The 23,341-nt window shown below is 43.7% G+C and overlaps 1 protein-coding gene across 5 annotated transcripts in view; it reads right to left on the minus strand.

Moving 5' to 3' along the window:
- RPH3AL (rabphilin 3A like (without C2 domains)) overlaps nt 1-23,341 on the minus strand; it is a 959,424-nt gene that overhangs the window by 763,021 nt on the left and 173,062 nt on the right. Inside the window, exon 1 of one of the 5 annotated variants that reach the window (XM_078679865.1) lies at nt 13,859-14,046. The exons of 3 other annotated variants lie outside the window; for them this stretch is intronic. The gene's annotated coding sequence lies outside the window, so the exon portion shown is untranslated. Of the gene's footprint in view, nt 1-13,858; nt 14,047-23,341 lie in introns of those variants that run through there. One more of the 5 variants, XM_078679863.1, reaches the window with a different exon arrangement.

Raw genomic sequence — 23,341 nt, forward strand, 5'->3', positions numbered from 1 at the left:
GCTTAGCCTAGTGCTGGCGGGAAGTCCTCCCAGAGTAGCCCACCTTTCTAAATCCCAGCTACTAGAAGAGTATATAGAATGTGTGAATACCCCAGAAATCTGAGCCTCTCGTTGATCTTTCCAACAGTGCAAAAGATTAGTCCCAACTAACCAAATTGAACACCTTCTTAAAGTCCACCATTAGCCGTGCCAATAAGACTTTTAATTCAGTCAGCAAGGTCCAGGGCAATATGAACATGCTTATGTTTAAGCCTTGTGGACCTCCAGAATGAAGCTGCATACCAAATCCTCATTACCATAATCAAGTGAGTAGCTAATACTTTGGCAATAAAGGTGGCCTCAACATTAATAAAAAGAGATCGGGCAACAGGGTGAACATAATTCCTGTGGTCGGTAATGTATGTCAATAACCTGTAAATCCAGTGGAAGGTCTGTGGTTGCAAGTCCTTCCTCCAGCATTTTTTAAAGAGCAGGTATGGTCATACGTGCAATATCCTTAAATAACTCAATGTGAAAGCCACTGGGTTCAGGTGTTTTTTTCCATTTTACTTGGGGATCCTGCTAGTTCCTCATCACTTATTTCCTCCTCTAGGAGTTCCCTCCTTTCCTTAAAGAGTTGTCTCATTGGTATGTCCAATAAATGACTCTCTCAACCTCATTATTTTCCCCCGGAGGCGGTTTGAGAACGATCACCACCTCCGTACCCAAGACCAAGGTTTGTCACCCCCAGCCCAGCAGAGAGTACTGCACGCGCCGGAGAGTGACGTGAAAGGCATTTCATCCCCCCATCAACTCTCAAATCGCAGTTCTGGAGGCGCTGCAGCCCCTTGCCCTCTCTTTTCGGGACTCAGGGAGGACTTTCTGCCATTTTGTGAGTCTATCTCACCACCTTCCCCTGCCTACTACCTCACCACTCTATACACTTTCATAAAATGGCGTCGCTACGGAATTATAAACAAATAAAGGACTTAATCCCATGTAAAGTCATCTGAAATTAAAGAAGGACTATGGCTATACTTCCATATAGATTCAGCTGTAATTAAAGAAGGACTATAGCTCTGCCTCAAGAACCTAGATCTCAGAACGGAACGGCCATTTTTGAATGGCCTTAAGGAATTACTGATCTTAAAAGGTAACAGACATCGCTGCACATCCCCTCTCTCTATCATTAGAAGCCCTGGCTCTCATCATGTTTTCTACTTTCTCCTTGAACTGAATTTGTAGGCAAAACCTGCACCTTACAAGCCCTTCAAGGCTCCATTGGCTACCGCTCCCCACTACTCTGAATTTGCCTGAGGCACCTGACCTATCTTGATATGGAACAATCTGTGGGATTGCCTCCTCAAAACCTTCACAAACGACGCCTCCCCACGGGCAGAACTCAAGACTATCCCCTTTACCCTCCAGCCACTTCCTCACTCCAAATTTAAAAATTAAAAAAAATTTAAAAAATTGGAGACTGTTGGGCCCCGACAGGTCAATTTTACCGCAGGCTATGCCATAATCCACTGCACTAGAGCATAAAAAGACAAGCATTTGCAATGCAATAGGTCTCGCATTTGTTAGAGTTTGAGCTGTTGGCATTGGAAATGACAATGCCTTTTATTTGTGTTTTGAAAACCTTGAAGCGGTGCGTAAACACACCCTTTGTTGTTGCATACGAGAAGCTTTACTTTGCTTGTGGTAAGCAAGGACTATAAGTATGGCATGCAGGTTTTCAAAACATATAACACAAGCATTAAAAATGCAATAGGTCTCACCTTTTAATAAGTTAAAGCTATTTGCTTTGCTATACAATACCATTAGCAAAACAAATGGCTTTAACTTAATCAAAGGGGAGACATATTGCATTTTCAATACTTGTTAAACTTGGTAACACTCTGTGGGCATTGTTTGCACATCATTAGTACCAGTTTAAAATACAAATATAGCGATAAGCAACAGAAAGGAGACCAGGCTAGCTTTGCAAAGGGCCTTCTTCGGCGCGGGAACACAGGCAGATTCATTTTTAGTAACTTTTGAACTCTTTGAGCTAGAAACAATTTTTTTTTTAAATAATATGCAGATTACGTGGCAGACGATAGATTATTTGACAAATTCATCACTAAGCGAATATTTCTATGGCCGCACAATCTCATACTTCCAGTGTATATGCACCCACTGGCAGACCTCAATAGATTAATTGTGTGTCTTTCAACATTCAGGGTAATGACATTTCGCGAAATCAGCTGAGCAGCGAGATGACCGCAATATTTATGTTTTGCCAGCAGAAAAAGGTCTCTGGCAGACAACAATAAATGGTGCCATCTGATTGGCTGTGTGCTTTTATGTTAGGTGTGTAGAGGTTTGGCCTCTGTGCATGTGTTATGATCATCTGTTCTTTTGCACCTGTTTGTTGTGTACATCTTCATGCATGTTTCATACAAGAGCCAAACCTACTCGCTTTGTCAAAGACGGTTTCACAGAGCAATTACGATTTCCCTCAACCAAGCTGCTTACATTTCAAAACGTGGTGTCCTACAGCAGATGGCGTTAGAGCTTGAAACCACTATCCACAAGTCAGCACAATGCCATAGAAAACAAGATGCTTAGTGTTATAAACGAAGTACACGCTTCCAGATATAATTTGTAACTCAATTATATATATTTATTATAAGCATCAGAGAATAGCTGGTGATCCCATTACAGGTAGCAGGTAACTGAATCAAAGAATACAATGACAAGAACGCCATCATGACATGGGATCCAAATCGATTGTTACATTTAAAGTGCAAATCACATGAAAATATGCAATGCAAATACAACACTTAGCAACCTATGATCCAGAATGTTACCACAAAGGAGATGATAGCAAACACACACTCTTAGACACACTAAGGACGCAGATTTCAAAGTGACAAAATTCTAAAACAATTTCTATTAATTTAAGGCTGAAAAGGAATGATTTCAAGTAAAATAAAGTGCCGAAATAATGCTGCAAAATTTCCATTTTTGTGCCACAAAATGTGCACATATATTCAGCAATATCCTGGGTGGTCTGTCAAGAACCGGGCTTGAATTCAAGCCTTGCAAGCAGCTGCAGTTACTTCCTGACATCACTGCACAAGTACGTTTGACAGGAAGGTGGGCTATGAGTGACAAAGCTTTTAATGCAACTTCTTGTGGTGTCATTATGAAGCCAAAGGTCATCGAATATAACGTTTATTAATGTCATCATTATGTTAATCACTGGTCTTGAAACATTAAACAGCTTACCTCTTTTGAGTTACTTAATGTTGAGCAGTACGTTATTGGGTGATTAATTAATATGAGGGTGTGGAGCTCAGGCACAGGATGTGATGGAACATGCACTAATGCAAAGCCAGGAACGCTGGATATAAGCAACTACAGTCATAACTGGGCGTACTCTTGGAAATACTGAAACAACGACCTGCTTTGTAATTCCTTAGGCCCGAACCCTGCACGGTCCAGTGGTTGCCTCTCCTGCGCTCGTTCCCGCGCTGTTGCTTTAAGATCCTTGGCAGCTGCAGCTCGTTCCCTGTCTAAATGGGCGAAGTGCGCGCACGCGTTCCTTCCTTCAACGTGCTACACGGCCAATGGGCATAGACGACAGTGGACGCAGGGGGTGGAGCCTCCTGACAACAGGCTGAGACTTTCAGTTACCACAGCAGCGGGCGGAGAGAGGCTCGAACGGCTGGAGCCATGGAGGCACTGGAAGGTGAGTTGTGACTCGTGCGATGGGTAGACTGTGATGTCAGTGAGGGCGTTATGTTGTAATGGTCACAGCGGTAGCAGTAAGGAGTGCGTTTTTGCGGCTCCTATTCCCAGCTCCATACTCTTGGGGAGGGTGACAGAACCCATCAGTGTCCACATTGGGTTTTTCTATGTATCTCAGTACGCATCACTGGTTACCCACTGTACTGTCGGGCTGTTCAGGGTCACAGGGAGGGTATTTTTTTGTGAATTCGGCATAATCCGAGGAGTTTAACAAGACAGAGCGTGCTGCGCTTGGAGCGCGCGTGCGGAAGGGAGTTGTGCACATGCGCGTGTTCACGAGCGCGTACACAGACCCCAATAGGTGCGTGCCCCGGTCTGTATCACTTGGCAGGCAAGACGGTAACAATAGGTCTCGTTGGCGGCTGCGTCGCCATGTGCAAGACCTATAAAAGGGCTTGGACAGCACACCTCTTGTCACTTTCTAGTTATACAGACAAAAAAGCCTTAGGACACTCGCTAAACTCATTCCCCTCAACCCGCTCAGTGGTAAACACTTGGCCCACCACTACCCACAGTCTATTCACCCCAGAACACTCCAGCCCCGACCATCACCACCAAATTTACCGGCCCTTTAACTCCCCTCCCCTTTGTACCCTGAAACCAGTATCTGCAACCACACTAACCAAACGCACAACGCGTGCGGAAAAACAACTAAAATCTCTCCTGCCACGGAACCATATGCCCAATACATCCATAACTGAAAGTCTAACCTGCCTTCAAAGACAACTCAAGATAATCACTCAGGACATAAACAAAATCCTTACCAACACCAAAGCCTCCCCTATCCCTACCCAACACCCATATATCCGCTCCCACTCAAACATCAGTGAACCCTCTCAGATTTCCAAATCCAAAACGAAACCCTCTCAGCAACCAACATTACTGAGCGAGAAGAATGAGCCCTAGGATGCCGCTGAGAGAGGCCATGGATCTTGCCAAGTCATATGACTTCGCGACAGCCCGACCCCTCCCTCCTCTAACATTCAGGTTATCACCGGAACTGGCAGAGACATCAATCCACATAGGATTATAAGATCTCCATCACAATTCACCGCTATACCTTTGGCTCCCCCCTCCCAAAATCACACCAGCAGCTGCAAGGTAAACTGCATGCTAATAAACTGTAGGTCAGCACCCAAACACGCAACAGAGTTGGCTGAGGCCATACTGAACTAGGACATCGACATTACGTTTGTCACCGAAACCTGGCTCAATGAATCATCCTATCTGATCCTTAACCTCCTAATCCCCCCAGATTTCTCCATCATCAAGAAGGACAGGTTAGACCATTGCAGTGGTGGCATACCCATCGTTCATAAGAATAGCATCAAAATAGCTGAAATAAAATCTCTCTCCTACTCAACATTTGAATACCTCGGTACCAACCCAAGATACAAAGACAACAAAGTAATGAAATACCATCTGTTATACCACCCACCGGGAAACTCCCCCACATTCGGGGAACAACTATCTGACCAACACTGCTCCCTCTAACTCCGACAACATTATCCTAGGTGACTTCAATCTCCACGAGAAGGACACACTAATACAGTCTCTAAATGAACTCCTACTCATTAAAGATCTCACCCAACACTGCAAGGGACAAACCCACAAGAAAGGCTGTACCCTAGATGCCATCATAGCCAAAACCAAATTAATGAGCATCAACAACATTCTCTCAGTTGACTGGTCAGACCACCAAATCATTCAATTCAACATTAACCAAGTTGCAGCGCCACCCACCTGAGCTCGGATTACCCATCAATGATGCAGAAACCTCAATCCTATCCCTCTCCCTGACTTGGAAGAAAAAATATCATCACTACTCCCACCAAACACAAACGGTCTCAATACTGTGGAGCTCAATAACCTCTACAATGCAACAATGGAAACTGCACTCGACCAACTAGCCCCCCTGAAACACAAAAAGGTGAGAGATACCCCATTGAGAGCCTGGTTCAACAAAGACCTCAACTCTGAAAAAAGAAAACTGAGAGCCGCTGAAAGACTATGGAGAGAAAACCCACCCCAACCAACCTCCTCCAACTCAGAAAAGAACCCAGGAACTAAAAAAACACGTACTCAAAGAGAAAGCCACCTTCTTCCAAAACACCCTAGACAAAGCCAAAGACCTCCACAAAGAGCTTTTCAACATCATCCAAAATCAAACCTCGAAACCTCCCTAAGAAACCCCCCGCCTCAAAACTACAATGTGACAACCTAGCCAAATTCGTCAATGAGAAAATCAACAAAACTGAGCTCTCCTTAGACTATCACCCACAAACCCAACCCAGCGACTTTGCCTAAAACGGAAATAACACTAACCCTAGCTCACTCCATAATCCCCAAAACTGAGACTCCTCCCCCTTTAACAACCAGACCAACCCAATACCAAAGACCGACCTCCAAACCCAAGAGTTTGGAAGGTCTTCAAACCCCTCCCAGAAGAGGACATCTCCATGGTGATTGCCAATTCCAAACCCTTACCCCACTTCGAAGATTCACCACCTGCTGTTGTGGCTAAAAACCTCAATCACACCCTAACCCCTCTATGGACCAATATCATTAGCAGCTCCTTAAACAACGGGCTGATACCCGGCTGCCTCAAACAAGGCCAAGTCACCCCCCGCTAAAAGAAAACCTGATGCAGACCAGAACGAGCCCAAGAACTTTAGACCCTTTACCAACCTTCCTTTCCTAGCAAAAATCCTTGAAAAATGTGTTCTCTCCCAACTCAACCAACACCTAGTCCCCAACAATCTACTCGACTCACACCAGTCCGGTTCATGAAGGGATGCAGCACTGAAACAGCTATACTGAGTATAACAGATGGCATACACAACTGCCTTGACTCAAACAAATGCTATCAAACAAGTGATATCAGAGCTGATAGCACTGTTCTGAAATGGTTTTCTTCATTTCTACTTAACCGTCCCCAACTTGTTCAAATCAACAACTCTATGTCCGACATAACTCCCATAACCCGAGGGATGCCACAAGGCTCGGTCCTTTCTTCCATACTCTTCAACATTTACATGGAATCCCTCAATACCATTCCAAACCAAGCAAATATTTTGTAACACCTATATGCACCCAGGTTTACCCAGAAATATCCTATTTTACTAACATTCAACAACTTAACTCCACACTCTCAAAAGTCCCAAGCTGGTTATCACTCAACCTCCTCAAACTCAACCAAAAGAAAAATGAAATTCTGGCCTTCTTCCATCTCAACCACAGCACACAGATCCAAGAATGGATAAACATTGACTACCTAAACTGCAAGCTTACGCTATCTGACTCCGCTAAATTTCTGGGGATCTCTCTGGACTCTGAACTAAACATGAACTCTCACATAAGCTCCACTGCAAAGAATACCTTCTAGAGCCTAAAGCTCAACAAAATCAAGCCTTTCCCTACTGCCAATGACTTAAAAACAGCAACACAAGCTCTAGTTTTGTCCAGACTAGACTATGGTAATGCCACACTCACTGGAGCACCCAAAGCACATGTAGCCCCCATGAGAGCTACCCTCAATGCAGCAGCACGAATGGTCACAGGAGATAAGAAACATGACCACATCACCCCCACGCTGCAAAACTTAGAGTGGCTCCCAACGAAACAAAGTTGTTTCAAACGGCCAGTCTTATCCACAGAGCTCTACACCCTGGCAAACTAGACTACCTCGCAGCCAAACTCACAAAAGCAGGTCAATCGAGAAACCTAAGAAGTTTCAATACGCTTCTTCTTATCCCCCCAAAAGACACGAACAAAAAACTCTCTCACGCTCTTAGGCGATGTCCCTAAAACTAGAACTCTCTCCCAATACATATCAGAACCAATCCCTCCTTCACTAGTTGCAAGAGCCAACTAAAAGAATGTCTCCTAAACCGCCATCTCTATTCTCCTGCCTGAACAATAGCTGCTCTATGTTACCTCAACCAAACTCCCGCGCTCTGAATAAATGGAAGCCTTCACCGCATGCTACTGAATTGTATTCTATCTAGTAGCTCTTATTACTTATGTACTGTTAACTGTTTAAGACTCGTATACGTTGCTGTAAAGCGCTCTGATACACCTTGGGTCATGCCGGTGCTATATAAAACTCCTAAAATAAGTAAATAAATAAATGGCTCATATGAACTCGCGAAGTGAGGTCAGGTTGGGGGATCTCCTTTCACATATAGTTGCCAGTCATACATTTCAAAAGCCTGAGCAACTGAATGATGTTCATTTACCATTTATCCCTTAGGGTTTTGTACGCAGCTAATGTGTCTTCTGTTCTCTTTGCATTGGCATAGCCAATGTAGTAGCTTGCTTGTTTTTTCCCCACAGCTACACTCTGCTCTCTGAGGCCACTTACACAGTTTCTGCCTCTCCCACTTTGGTCAGAGTCAATTTAATTTTATAGTGTTCTATGTTCTTAGGTACGTCAGGGTTCAAACTGATAACATAGTAGGATTCTAACCTCAGAAGAACAGCTTAGAGCTCCATCACTAATTCTTGTTTCATCTGTTGTTTCCCACTGTACACATTATAACCCTACCTCTAATGGAGGATTGGAAAACCTCCCAGAAGGTTATAGGGGAGCTGACAAAGCCACTATTCTGTGAGAAGTAGCTTTCAGTTTACTCCTCATGAAGGCTTTACAATAACAATCCGTCATCCACTAAGCACTCAACCACCATCAGCCTCCCCATCAACCCAGTGTGAGTTCTACCGGCGAGTGGTCATTCGGGCCACCATCACAAATTGCACGTACCTAACATCGGTTAATTTAGTGTTCAGCCCCACAAAGCAATCTAATCTTGAAAACATTTTGTGTGCCCCCAAATAAAAAATTAATTGTCGCTAGTCAGGGTGGCACTGATGACATACGAAGGTCATGCCCATTGCAGGGAGGAATTTGCCACGGTGTGTGGGTCCTGCTTGGGTGGGTGGTCTTGTTCTAGTTCTATCCATCTGACTGTCTAGTAACCCCTTAAGTGAATCAGGGAGCTGTGATATGTGCTGATCAACTCTTTCAAGAAAGGTGGAAGTCAGTGGAGGTAGGGCGTGTATGCTTAACAGGGATACAGGATTCCCTAGTAATATCCCGAAAGCTACAATCTAAAACCCATGAGAGTCTCTCCAGATTTTTTATGGTATGAAGGGTAGGCTTTTTTGTTTTAACAAGCATCAGTAACCCCCCCCCCCCCAATAACCACTTCATGAAGCTAAAATGCACCATCACTTAGAACCTGTACTGAAAGTGGGAAGGACATCTCATCACCACGAGGTTTAGTTCCTATAACAGCAGAATGTGTGCACCATAAATGTTAGAAATTTCAAGTATCGCCCCTCTTTTTATCTTATTTAATTAGCCATTTATATTCAGGTAACAATGTGTATAGACTCAGGTAGGGTGTCTACGGACATGTTGGCTATTTATACAGAGTTGTCAACACAATCTTGGGCAAAAGTTCCTCAGGGGGAGTCTTCCTAACTGTAGGATGCTCCAATAGATAAGTTAGAAGATAAGTTAGAAGATAAGAAGTGAGTATTGGGAAATGGTTTTTCTCTAATGCCAAACTAAAAGGCGGAGTTGTAGAAAGTGCGTGAAGTGAAGAAAGTGCTTCTCCTTTGTAATCTAGTGCCCTCAGACACTAGGTTCTAGTTTCCTATTTGAGCTCCTAGTCCCCCCTCTTTTAGTGCATATATTTATACAGCGTAACAGTAAACACACATCAGATGAAATGAGGGACAACTCCAACAATTAACTGCAGATCAAGAGCAGAAATTGACTAAATAACTTTGAAGAAACTACAAAAAGCACCATCCCCAAACTGTGCAATTTACGGATGCAATATACGAGAAACTTCTTAATGTTGGTATTATGTAGGGTCTTGTTAATTTATTTGATTCGGAAACTATCCGCTTTATTCATTAAGTAACTGATACTGATTTCATTAATCAATCAATTAAAGTTTTACTTGCTAGTACTATCTGCAACAGTACAAAGAGTAATCTTGTTCAGATCCCCCATAGGTAGGAAATAAGTACTATTCTGGAATATATATATATATTTTTAAAGACCAACTTTTCAGGAAATGCGACTGGAATTTTCAACAGCTCAAGGTGTGCCACGACCAATGCCATCACCATTTCATAAACACCGAAGAGGCACTGGTGAAGCTGAGCCAACTCTGAACCGAAAGTAGCATCGGTGGGATTGCGGGAAAGGTATATGAATGTAGACATTCTGCAAATCCAAAGCCACCATTCACACAGGGAAAATGACATCTGGGTCACCATGACCATCTTAAATTTGTCCTTCTGCAAGAAGGTGTTCAGAGGGCATAGATCTCAAATAGGGCAAAGACTGTAATCCTTCATCAGCAAAAGTAAATAACAGAAGCAACAGCCAATCCATATTTCTCTGCCATCAGCTCTATCTATGGCTCCTTTGGCCAAAGAAGCTGGCTCCTCTTGAAGCAAAATGGACAGGTGCTCCTCCAAAAGCTGTTTTGATGTGAGCAGAAGATGCAGAAAGGAATGTGTTGGGTCTTACCAGACGTAGCCGAGTTGTCTTTCATGTATTACTTTATTAACTTCTTAGCTGCAGGATGGTATATGTGTACATCTGCAAAAATGTCTTGTTATCCTTATTCTCCAGCTTCTTCTAGTCATACTCCAGCCCCACCAGGAGCAGCCTGCCTGCTGCTCAGCCCATCTTCAACTATCACCACTCAAGCACACAGGCACCCAGGCATTCCATGCCTCAGTCACACCAACATTCCAATACCAACTCTCACTCTGGCTGAGCAGCAGGGAGACAGCTAGGCTGAGAAACAAATACTAATACAATCAGGATATAACACTATCCCCCTCCTTTTACATGAAAAATAAAAGTGCGATAAAACATGAGAGAAACTATAAACAAGAATATACATAGTGGAGAAAAAGTTCAAGACTCAGGGATGCAAAACCTAAATGCAACTTCGCAGAAGTCTGAACACTAAGAAATCAGAAAGGAAAGGTAACATATTGGCAAGCAATAAAAACCCTTCCTCCCTGACAAAACATTTCAGAAAAACGTAAGTAGAAAGGGTAGACCGACGCTTACAGAAACACTCATGACCACAACTATAGGGTGAAACCAAATGTGTAAGGGACAAGACCCAAAATACCAACCCTGTGTGAGGGTGTGAAACTTATGTACATGTGTAGCACAAGGTGACTTAAAACAATGTGTACAAGAAGTGAAGCACAAGATGGCTTACACACCCAACAAAAAACATATGAAGCGCAAGGCGGCTTACACACTAGACAACACGTGTGGCGCAGGGCGACTTACACACAGACAACAACATGTGAGGCGCAGGGCGACTTTACACACTAGACAACAGTAGGTGTAGCCCATCTCCAACTGTCACCACTCAGCCACACAGGCACCAAGGCATTCCATGCATCACAGTCACACCAGCATTCCAACTCTCACTCTGGCTGAACAGCAGGGAAGCAGCTAGGCTGGAAAACATATACGAATACAATCAGGATTAAAAAAAATTGGATCCGGTCTCCCACAAGGTGGTCAAGTGCTTAGGGCAAACTAAAGCGGCTTGGAGGCAGTTGCTATATTGGGGTGGGGTCACTGAGAAGGCTTTTGCCTCTGGTGGCCTGTACATTGTGTGCTTGACCCCTATCCCCGATCCTGAAAAGACTGGAGTGCTTCTTGCAGGGGCATGGGTATTGCCAATAAACCAAACCTCTTGAGTATAGCTAAAAGGGATGGTACTGCTGAGGAAATTGCTTAGCAGGAACAGAAAGGCCCAAGGAATGTGCCGTGGCCCGGCTCTCTTTAAAGCATTCAGGGCTGAATCAGTCTTCTCTCCAAAGAGTCGAAACCCATTCAAAGTCATGTCCATAAGTGAATCCTGCGGATCTCTGGGGAATTCCGAGGATCGCATCTACATGTGACACCAAAGTACCATGCTAGTTTCAATTGCTTTGCCCAAGCAGTCCTGTCCAGAACGTATCACGTATTTGGCCACATCCTGACCATACTGAATGATTTGAGCTGGGGAGGCCTGAAATACTTCTGAAACTGATAGTAACATCTCACCAACCATGTTCCAGAGCATATATGAATATTGCTCTATCAAACAGCTTGTACTGACCAATTGCAGGGCCTGACAGGCCGATGAAAACATGTTTTTGATTGCCTCAATTCTTTCCAACTGTCTGTTTGTTTGTGGGCGTCTTCGGGGAAGAATTGTATTTTAAAGCTGAAGGTGAAAACTTTAACTACCAGACATTCTGGCATGGGGTGCAACGTTAAAGAACTCAGTGTCCTCTGGTGCTGTACTGTGGTGACTTACTACTTCTCAGATCCCCAATGACCAAGAATAATGCCAAGCATAGGTGTCCTGTAATGTTTCGTCATAGCCAAACTGAATGGTACTAGAGGTTCGGAGGAAGCCTGTCCACGCTGTAGAACTTCATTTAGAAGATTTGTCTAGACTTCCATAGAAGAAAGTGTTGTGTAATACCTCAGTGGCACAACATATCAGTATAGCAAAGGAAGCACTCTCCTCTGTTGATGACCCAGGCGGGAAAACCAGCCCAGTACCCAGGGAAGTGTCTAACCCACAAGCATATTCAGGAGGCACCCACGTCTGCCAGCAGCAATCTGGATCGATCCCTCGAAGTACCTTCGATGCCCAAAGAGGCGGAAGGGTGCTGAAGGTACGCAACATGGCCTCCTTAATGGCTTCAAAATGTCACCTTAACAGGGGACCGGAACTCATACTGAGAACCACCATGTTGTCCATACAAATTCCCAGGCAGAAAGCGGAGGTACTGTTCTGCATTGACTTCTACTTACCGGAAGACTTTAACCGTGGCCAGGGCCTGTTGTGGGAACGTCCCTGAGAGTGGCAACAGGAGTTGGTTTGCGCCCTCGAGCAGGAGTGGGACTTGCACAATTTCTTACAGTGTTCAGAAAAGTACACCTAATCTTACAGATTCAGTCTGTTACCAAAAGATATTCTAAAGGTGAGGAATATGGTTAGAAGTATAGATCAGAAACGCTTTATGAGCACTTAATGACCCACAATACAAAATTCCAGAGTAATCGATTCATTTTATTTTTTCACTCTCACTTTTGTCGAATATTAACTGCTGAGAGTTAACATTTGGCTAGAGCTATCATTCTCCATCCTTAGACACATTTTAAGTGGAAAAGGGGCATTTGATACTTTATGTGAACACACTGGCAGGAGGACTCCGCTTAAAGTACCAAGACAACGTGTTACATGGAACACTTCCTGCAGCGCAGGGAGGCCCCAAGACCTCCAGGTTGACCCCAACCCTTCAAGGGGACCCCATTCTGTCAAAAGTCAATGATTGTCTGTGGAGTGTAGTAGACTCAGAGGGCCCCTCATCACATTCTGCGTGGGGGAGCATCATTATGAGTTACACCACTGCCTTCCTGGGTGGAAAAGAGTAGGTAACAGCACCTCTTTTTATGAGGGTATATATAGGTCATGAAAAAAAGTTGAGAAAAAAATCTTACATGTGCTAATGAAGATATCCACTACTTTCTGGCATGGCAATCTCTAGGAGTAAATACAGGCAACAAGAAGTGTGCATGTAAATGTTCGATTTGGGGATATTTCCATGCACACTGCTGGGGAACGCTGTAATTCGACTAAATGTTGGAAACTTAACTCCGATCGTAGGAAGAAACCCACCACGCATAGATATCTAACTGTTTGGAGACTCCGCAGAATAAGTGTTACGGCTGGAAAAACGCCGAAACCCAGTGTTATCAGAGAGGACACAGGAAGAAGTAACTTGAATATAAACTTGGTTTTACAGTCCACCGTCACTCGCTAAACCAACCCTGGTGGAAACAAAGGAAACTAGGAAAGAAGAGGACACGGCGTGAGTTTAAACAATCTATTAGGACTATGTTTTTTTATCAAACTGCGATATGTATTAAATAATGACATCACCACACTCTACAGGAAGAAAAGGTAAAATGGGAATACTTTTCATACAGTGCAAAACTTTAAAACATTAAAGGTTAATGGCTTACCTTGCATATATGAATAGCCAACAATATACACACCGGTCGATGTCACCTATACATTAAAAAAGTGTATTTCTGTAATGCCGTCAAGAAAACAACTTTCAGTGCAAAGTGAAAGTGCTCTGCAGCTCACGCCTTAAAATCCTCTCAATGGCACTAGCTTTGAATTGCAGGTCACGTGACCCGATTGTTCCAGTAATAACATCCGGTTTCATAATAATCCCTGCAGTGTTCCCAGTTTAAAGGAACAGCAGCCCACTGTGAAGGAAAGGTGCGTGGATTAAAACAACACACACGGTAATGAATGTAGGCACTTCATTCAAACTGAAGGCAAAGAAGTACAATAGCATTCACTTTTGTCATACGACTGCAACACACCAGCCTCTGTCTTGTGAATATCTTCATCTTTTTGCTTCAGGATACTTTTTAAAGCGCGTTACACCATGGATGGCAATTCAAAGCGCTTATTATTCCAACATATTAAAAAAAACCATACAACTTAAAAACAGTACCACCTTGTTCGTCTTCTTCGTCTCCCTAACTATTGCAGAAAATGGAGTCCCACGTCGGAAACAGGCACTCCTTCCTTACAAGTCTCTTGCCGAGCGTGTCCTCCTCCCAATAAAGACCCCACCCCTTCGCAGAATTCTGAATTTTCTACCTGAAAGTGGCGACTGTCCTCGCACATGGTCAGTATTTTAAGGCTTGCCTATTGTCATACATTGTTGAACAAACAACTTTAGTTGCTTCTTTATCACTCTTGCACGGATGGGGTCTGTGGCCAACTGTCAGTCAAAACGGGACCCACTTCCGAAGATCTTACAAAGTATTTTAAGGCTTGCCTATTGTCATACATTGTTGAACAAACAACTTTAGTTGCTTCTTTATCACTCTTGCACGGATGGGGTCTGTGGCCAACTGTCAGTCAAAACGGGACCCACTTCCGAAGATCTTACAATGACTCACAATGTAGGCATCGTCTTGGGTTTACCCTCCTCGGCCGATGCTTCCCGGTCTCCAACTCTCCCTGGATGTGGGACATCCCGCTGTCTAAGCATGACGGAGACATTCTGGAGATTGTAACAACATGTTGGAGATGGTTACAAACAGTTTTCTTGAAAACGCAGCCCATGCAGTGTTGCCTCCACCCTAGGCTCACAGAGCACCATCTGGCAATATCAGGCCAGAGGTTTCTAAACATCTGGGCTTCCTCGGAAGTGGTGGTCTCCTTGCTTACCAGTACATCTGTTCCTGATGCACAGGGGTGAAATAAAAGAGGTCACAGAGCAGTATGGTGGGAGACAGAGTTGCAGCAGCAGAGTTAGCGCTCCCACAAACGTTGCTATCTGCAAGGCAGACACATATAAGAAGGTCCTTTTGGTATAATTGATCTCAGGGTGGTGATCGCACTGTGCTCTACTGAAGCCTTGCTTCAAGGGTTCTCTACTGGAGGAAGGTGCCCTGCAGGGTCATCCAGACTAGGATCAAATTTGACTAAACCGGACCTGGCTAAAAAGATGAAGCATATGGCATACAATTCAACTTTGCTGGCCTAGCTTTGATCTCTGAAACAAACAAGCATTGGTAAAGCCAATAGGTTTCACCTATGCAAAATCTATTTGCCTGGACGCGGTTTGTTTTTATGTTGCAAAGCACCACGAGGATACGCTCAGTTCAGTTCAAATAACTTTATTTCGGCCACCAGAGCCATAAAAGTGCTGATGCAGATAACAATACATAATAAATAAGTAAATAAAACAATTCCATTCAGCACAGAAGAATATCTTAATTCATGTGAAATGGACGCCAGAATCAATTAAATAAAACAGTAGAACATCAACTGGCACGTAGCGGATGCAATTAAGAAACAAGGAAGTGCCGAAACTAGTACTGATAGGCAAGAGATAAAAACATGAATAAGACACAGGAGCCTCTGTGGTACTAAGTGAGGGGGAGTGCCTTTCATCGAAGTATCCACATGGCACTCAAAAATTGGGCTACAGTAATGGCATAATTTAGGTTACAATCCGTTCTCAGAATGCGAAGGGCAACGGAGTGGCTAAGCATGCCTAAGAGCGTGCAAGTGGGATACATTCAGCCCAGTGGTACATTCCAAGGTGTCCAAAGGACAGGGTATATTCAACATATGATACCCCACTCTATACTATTCCTATGCATCATTCCAACCTAAATCCAAATTATAGATGTTTTCGCCAGTACTCCAGCCAAATATTCTTAAATCTCTCCCCTCTATGGTAGGGACATGATCAGATTTGGTAATCCCTCCATTGCTGCCAACTCAATCCGTCCCTCTTTTCCACCATATTAAAACATGTAAGGCACCTAACTCAGCTAATGTCCACTTTGGAATGTCTGTGAGCCATGTCTTACTGTCAGGTAGAGTATGTGCCTTCCACTCCATAGCTATATTCCTCTAAGCACTAGGGTCAAATCAATAAATCAACACACATTGTTTAGGGCTCTAGAGCAGTGCATGTGCCCCAACAAAGGGGACCCAATGGTACAGTCCATCCTGCAACACCTCTGATAAGGTCTACAATCAAAGACCAGGACCTCTGAATCTGCGGGTTGCCCCAAACCATGTGGTAAAAATCAGCCTGCGTCTGATGGCAGCTAGGACTATGATTGGTCGCTCCAGGAAACATTCTGGCAAATCTTGTGAAGGGAAAAATCTATCTGGTATTTGAGTGCTTTTAAACTAGGGACGTCTAGAGTGACCCTTTGGATAATTTAGGTTGCCGGCCCATTCAGCTTCCATAATTTCTCACCTTAAATATAATTTCCATTGTGTGTTTACTGGGGACATCTCAGCATAAAAAGCTGGAGTCATATCGGGAAGGGTGGCCAGCAACTTCCCTAAGTTCTTGTATTCAGAATTTACCACTCGCAGTGGCCTATAAGATATGGCATCCCGCGTATCTCTTCTAACTGTGGGCAGCACTACAATTGTGGCCTCACAAATGGAACCTGGTAGAATACCCCTATAAAAAGCATGTTCATACATGGTTAATAGATGCGGGGCCAGTGCTTCTTCATAGGAGTGAATTTCAGGGGCCAGTTTTTCCAGCGGGGGTCTTTAGCCTTGCCAAATGATCTATGGTCTGTGAGACCTCTTGTACTGTCAAACGACCTTTAAGTGAGGTACGCTGTTTCCCTATCAGTCTCGGCATTGTTATGCGTGCTAAATATTGGTCTATTCCATCTACCATTTCTTCCCCTAATGGGAAGTATAGCAACCTGTAATAACTTGCGAAGACACTGTTAATTTCAGACTGCATGTGTACGACATTACTAGAATTTGACCTAGTGCAGATGGGCTTCCCCTCCTAATCTGAGAGTAATAACCAAGCTAACATGCATCCTGCCATCTCACCTTCACTATGCTGTCTGGCTACATATTCATTACAGAGTCTATCCATCAACTCCCTGTATTCTTTTTCTACCACAGCTCTAGTTTTATGTGCTTCTAAATCAGTCACCGCTCCTACTTCAAGTCTCGTGTTCCATTTTCCAGCATAGTAAACTGGCGAGGCTGAGTCAGTTTAATCCTATAGGTATTCATACTCACTAACCACCACTTTGAAAACATCTCATTCAGTGGCGTGTTATTGCCTGTGCCTTCATTCTCTAAAAAATAATGGCCAATATGTTCCATAACCAACGCTTGAACTGATCATTTGATACACCATCTACATGCAGTTGCCAAGTCGGCATTACAGGAGGTAGCCCACCATAATCCAAACACAGCGATCATGTGTTAAGTCAGAAAGTTTGCTGAACGGATACTCAGCGTCACTAATATTCGGCCTCATACTGAGCCTGAACAAAAACATGTTCAGCCTCATATACATCTTATGCATATCTAAGTAGTAGTAGTAGTAGCCCCTGCCCTCGGGGTGTAGCTCCAGCCGTTTGTCTGTCAACTCTAGTGTCGCAACCAAGAGACAAACTAACAGGACATCGTCCCAAGATCTCAAAAGCTAATGCCCGTGCTAGTCTGCCACTTCATCCTGGGATTCATGATCGGACTCAGAGTATTGAGTCTTTTGATCCCTGAAGTCAATACATCAACCCACAGGAAAAATTTAAAGAGTATGGTCTAAGCTCCATCATGCCCTGTCCATTTTAGCCCTTGTCCAGGGATCAGATTTACTGCATTGCTTGACTGTACTGTAGCAATTTCAGGATTCTTGTACACAAGTTATGCTCTGAGACTGCTCAATTCTTAAAATGTTCCCGGTCTGTAGGAATTCCTTGCATACGTCCTTGAGTTTATGAATCTCATCTCATTTAACACTCTGAGGCACTGTCTGGCAAACATGCAGTATTTTTGCCAGGATAGACATTTTCAAGACTGCAGTCCTCATCACTCATGGCATTGTTTATTACTTCACTTCTGTAAGTCAGTTTTAACCATTCTGAATAGGGCTTAACAATTTCTCACCAGTGTTACTTGCAAGCTGGGTTTTGGAAAGAACAGAAGATGTTGTATTGTGCTTTGGACTCTCTAAGCAGGGTGATTCTGGCCAATGTCTGTTACTTTCCCAAACCGAAGATTAACATGAGGAACTCATATTTTGTTGGGTTTACGTTAAATCCTCAAACCCCTTGATAACGCTGTAATTCTGCTAATGGTTCTGAGAGCCAGTTGCTGAGCTCCACCACCGTTGCCAGGATGTCATTCACAAACGAAGTCAAGTTAAACTCATCCTTTCCTAGACTAATGCATTTTATTCTAACATTGGTTGGGATGTGCTGTGCAAGGGGCTCCAAAATGAGGACAAAGAGAAGTAGGAGGAGCAAGCAGTCCTGCCTGGTTCGCCTCCGCATTCGCATTGGCTACAAAAGCTGCCCATTCACAATTGTCCTCGATGAAGGTGAATGGTAGTCACCATAACTGAGCTTAAAAGGAGATCCATTAATCTAAAGCATGTGCCCTATGAAAGCCCCTCTATTCAGCTGAATGTTTCTGCAGTGTTCAGAACTGTCATCACGACTTGCCTACCAACTAGTTTGACGATACAAATCAACTATAGGGCTGTATTGTATTCTCATCAGTCTGCCTCTGATGGAGATGTATTAAACTGGGTGCAAAAGGTGTCAGTTGATCTACTCTGAAAGGTAAAATTTTGGAAAAAGGTTTATATCAACACTGAGCAGAGGAAATGCACACACCCATTGTCTTCATTGCACTTTAGTATTAGAAGATTATTACATCCTGCAGAGCATTACCTGGTGAGCTTGGATAATTTCCTTGATAACCTTAATTAAGACAGCTAGAGAAACGGGCCAAACTTTTTTCACTATTACAACGAGGACTTCTCAGGTGCTAGAACTTTAGTAGGATTGCAGTTACTAATGACTGCTAAGACCTTCTCTTTTATATCAAAATGCCACAAGTAACTATTTCCTCTGCCAACTTCCCGAGTAACTTGGCTACCTGGATTTATTCCTGCCTATCCTTTGTGTTTGTGGTGTGGGGTCTGCACATAGGTTGCACAAGAACTGCTTAAACTGTTCTGCCATCTTCTCCTCACTTGTCAGATAGGCCTCTCTCCATCTTATTTCTCTATAAGTAATGTCAGGCTTGGTGTGTACATAGTTTATTGGCAAGGAACTTTCTTGCCTTGCCTTTCACCATAACATTTCATGTCCAATTTTGCCTGAATATACATTGTCTGACTAGCCCTCAGATTCTATTTGACTGCTTAGCCTAACTACTTTCAACCATACCTTCTGTGGTGTTTGCTTTTATGTTCAGCTCTCACTTGAGATTCACCAACATGGCACCTTGCATGGTTTCAAGGCTATAGCCACTACTCTAAAGTAAACGTGTATGGCCACTCTGAGGGAGTCCCACAGTGATGTGTTGTCTGGTTGGACTGCAGATCCCAAGTTAAGGAAAATGTGAGTGGACAATGGCTCAACAAGGTTATAGGTATCTGCTCCATGAGTCTTTGATTCTGGCAAGACGTTTCTTGTTTATTAGGATGTGATCTAGCATTACATAACTTGTGTGTGTTGCTGAATAGAGTAGAGTGAGAGTCTGAGTCACCGTGTGCCAAAAAGACCTAGGTATTCGAGCCACATCTTTCCAGATTCTAAGATTACACTGGTTACCCCCTTTGTGGACACATTAGCAGGTCGAGGCCCACACAGTGTTAGAGGCCCTATGGCCCACTCTGTAATCATGTGTGTTGTTGTGCAGAGAATTGTTCCTGCCCCGAAATTTTAGTGAGGTAAGAGTCCGGGTCTTTTCCATTTATTTCCCCTCTTCTATCCTTATGAAATCTGCAGTCCTCAACGTTATGCTAGATTTTTCTTGTTAGCAACATCCCCATCATGCAATCTTTTCAGAGAAGGATGATGGAAATTGTTGCGGGTAGAATTTAGAGCAGAAGTGCTCCTGGTCTGTCTCTGTGAGATGACCAACTGCAATGGTGGATGCAACAGAGAAACATCCCTTACTGGAGACCACAGTGTTGATCAAACGTGTAATGCAGCGTACCAGAACTTGAGACTACTCAAGAGTGCCTAATCATTATTTGGGATGCTGGTTCCCCAACGACAACCTTTGTGCCAAGTCCTTCTGCAAACCCCTGTGCATCAAAGGAATCCAAACCACTCACCAATACTGAGTATGTCATTAAGTATCTAAAGTGATACCTGATAGCACTATGATTTAATAACATGGAGCAGATCCTGCTGTTGGTAAGAGGTGCAATCCTACAAAGAAGGAAACTGAGAAGCTGAGGTAGGGATAAATTATATTTGTACTGATAACAATCCAACCCAGGAATGCCTAATATCGAAGCAATTTTGGCAATCACCAATAGAGCTCTGAGCGCCCTGAACAGTGTTGCCCACATGCACGCCGATAAACTTGACACCCAGATTTCCATTTTACAATTAGTGGCCGACTCTATAATGGAAATAGATTCAAAATTAGATCAACTAAATTCGCTAATACGAAGAGCTAAAAAAAAATGTGGCCCAAAATAATGCCCAAAATAATGCCCTTGACACGAATTCAAGCATGGAACCAACTGCAAATGCAACCGCACACCTAAATCATGTCCAAAGCAGTTGCATATGTGAACCTCTACTAAAAAAACTTGAAACATTACCCGAAATAATGTCCACACTAATAGAAGACCTGAGGCTAAAGACCCAACCCAGACCACAGAGTCTTAGCACTCCTCCTATCCAACTCCGAATTCTGGAAACCCCCAGATCGTTAGAACCAACCTCGAACAACTCAAACCGCTTTAACAACAATAACATCAGCCCAAAATTGGAACAGCTTCCACTCAAAGATGCACTAAATAACCATCTTGAACAGCCTTCTCTAGTACTTCTGGACTCTGTTATTAATCCCCCTTTGCAAACACTAAACGCTGCAACTACGCAACCCATCATTGAAGTATGTTCATCAACCTCACCAAGCCACCACATTCCAATAACTAAGACCAATCAAGATCCAAAGGCAGGAATCTTCCTATCCAGAAAGAATAAGAAGAAACTGAAGAAACTAAACAAAGGGAAAAAAAGGGCAACGCGCTAACACAATGGCTTGGAACAGACACGGGCGAGCCACTCACTGACCTGACTAACCAGGCCGAAAAATTAGCAGCACCTCAAAAATATAAAAACGAAAATCCGGAAACGCATCAAACTATGCGCAGCCACTAGCAGATCACAAGTCTCCCGGTAATCGCACGAAGCAATATGACAACCCCACCAAATTTCCTGACAAAAGCCCCCATCTCACAGTTATTGAAATACACAATCCTGCAACTCAAGAGCTAGGTCTAAAAGCAAGAACAGCCACTGAAGGAACTCCATTGCCACGTTTAGGAGAGCAAGAGAATTACCACAAAGCAACCATGGACGCGGCTAGTACTGGCAATAAGATGCCCTCCCCCCAAGAACTACTAATGGGAAGTGGTCCATCAAGAAGGACATGCCCACTAATTATAAAACCGACACAAAACAACTCGGAGTTCCCGGGCAACGACTCTGTTGCACCCAGTACCACATAGGCTAAATTGCATTAAGAGCCCCGCCCTGGACGACAACAGCACAGAAAAATATTGCTATACCCGGAGTACGAATCCCAGGGAAAATGGGACATCTTAAATAGAGGTAATATCTTAAAGTTATGTTTACACCTGCCAGGCTTAGAAAGCGTAAACTCAACGGACATTGAGACAGTGGCCTTCATAGATCCCGTTCCGGGACAAAGAAACGAGTCCACATTGGTAACCTTCTTCAATCCAGAACGGGGGGCAACGTTGATGAAGAACATAAAACAACTGAATGAATGGGGCATTCAGGCCAGCCCCTATACCCTCACCAACTACCCGTCCTTTTAAAAAAAAACTCCCCTGACGCTACAATGACCGCCAAAATCAGACCAGACCTAAATCAGGATAAGCATTTAATACAGCCATGTCCGATGCTGCGGGGCCTCCGACAGGAGCCAAAAATAGCTTCATGGATCGAGAATCCACTTCAAGTAACTGCCTCTATAGCAGGAGGACCACGCAAATGCATACTAAAACCGCACAAATCCCAAGACTGGTCTTGGCTCTCCCAGGCGTTAGGGTAGTGTGTCGACTCCCACGCAATATAACAAACATATTCACGAGACGGTTCATCATTTAAATATATGCTCTTGGAACATTCGGGGTCTAACAAAGGAGAAAACAGCACGACTAACTTCAGGCCTGCAGAAGACCTATGACATCTTCGCTATCCAAGAGACTTGGGCCTTGGAAAACACCATCTGGGAAGACTTTCCAGTAATAGAATCTACCGCCACTCCATCTAAAGCAGGCGGTCATGCATCCGGGGGTGTGCTGATCGCCGTGAAGAACTCACTGATTGCGAAGCTAGAAACTCTCCACAGCGGAGTTGGCGATTATATCTTCATTAGCATTGAGATCGAGAGCCAAGTAAAGGGGAACTCAAAGCAAAAAATGATCCTTGGATGCATCTATTTACATCCAACAAAAATGAGACGAGAGTCTACTTTGAGTAATATACTACCACTAATGAATAATCTTGAAGTTCTATACCCAAATGATCTGTGGTTGATAATGGGCGACTTTAATGCAAACTTAATGGAAACTGATCCAATCCAATCCTCTCTAATAACACCATTTAATGTAATGTGGGCAATTCCGGAGATAAAACCCCAGTACCACCGAAAGGATGCGAACGGAATGAAACTGGCAACAAAACAATCATTTTGGTCTGCGCACCTTGAATGGAAGGATTGCCACAGATCAACCGGCCGCATATTCTCATGTATCCCCCTCCCGAATGGCCACCCTGGACTTTATATGGATATCGCTTACGGCTTTCCATCTGGTATACCAATTCTTGGTAACACCATCCTCCGATAGCGATCATGCTATTTTAACATGCAGTATTGCCCTTGGGCCACTACATCGCCCGAACACG

This window comes from Lissotriton helveticus, chromosome 3_1 (assembly GCF_964261635.1).
Source record: "Lissotriton helveticus chromosome 3_1, aLisHel1.1, whole genome shotgun sequence".
In the NCBI taxonomy this organism is placed as follows: Eukaryota; Metazoa; Chordata; class Amphibia; order Caudata; family Salamandridae; genus Lissotriton; species Lissotriton helveticus.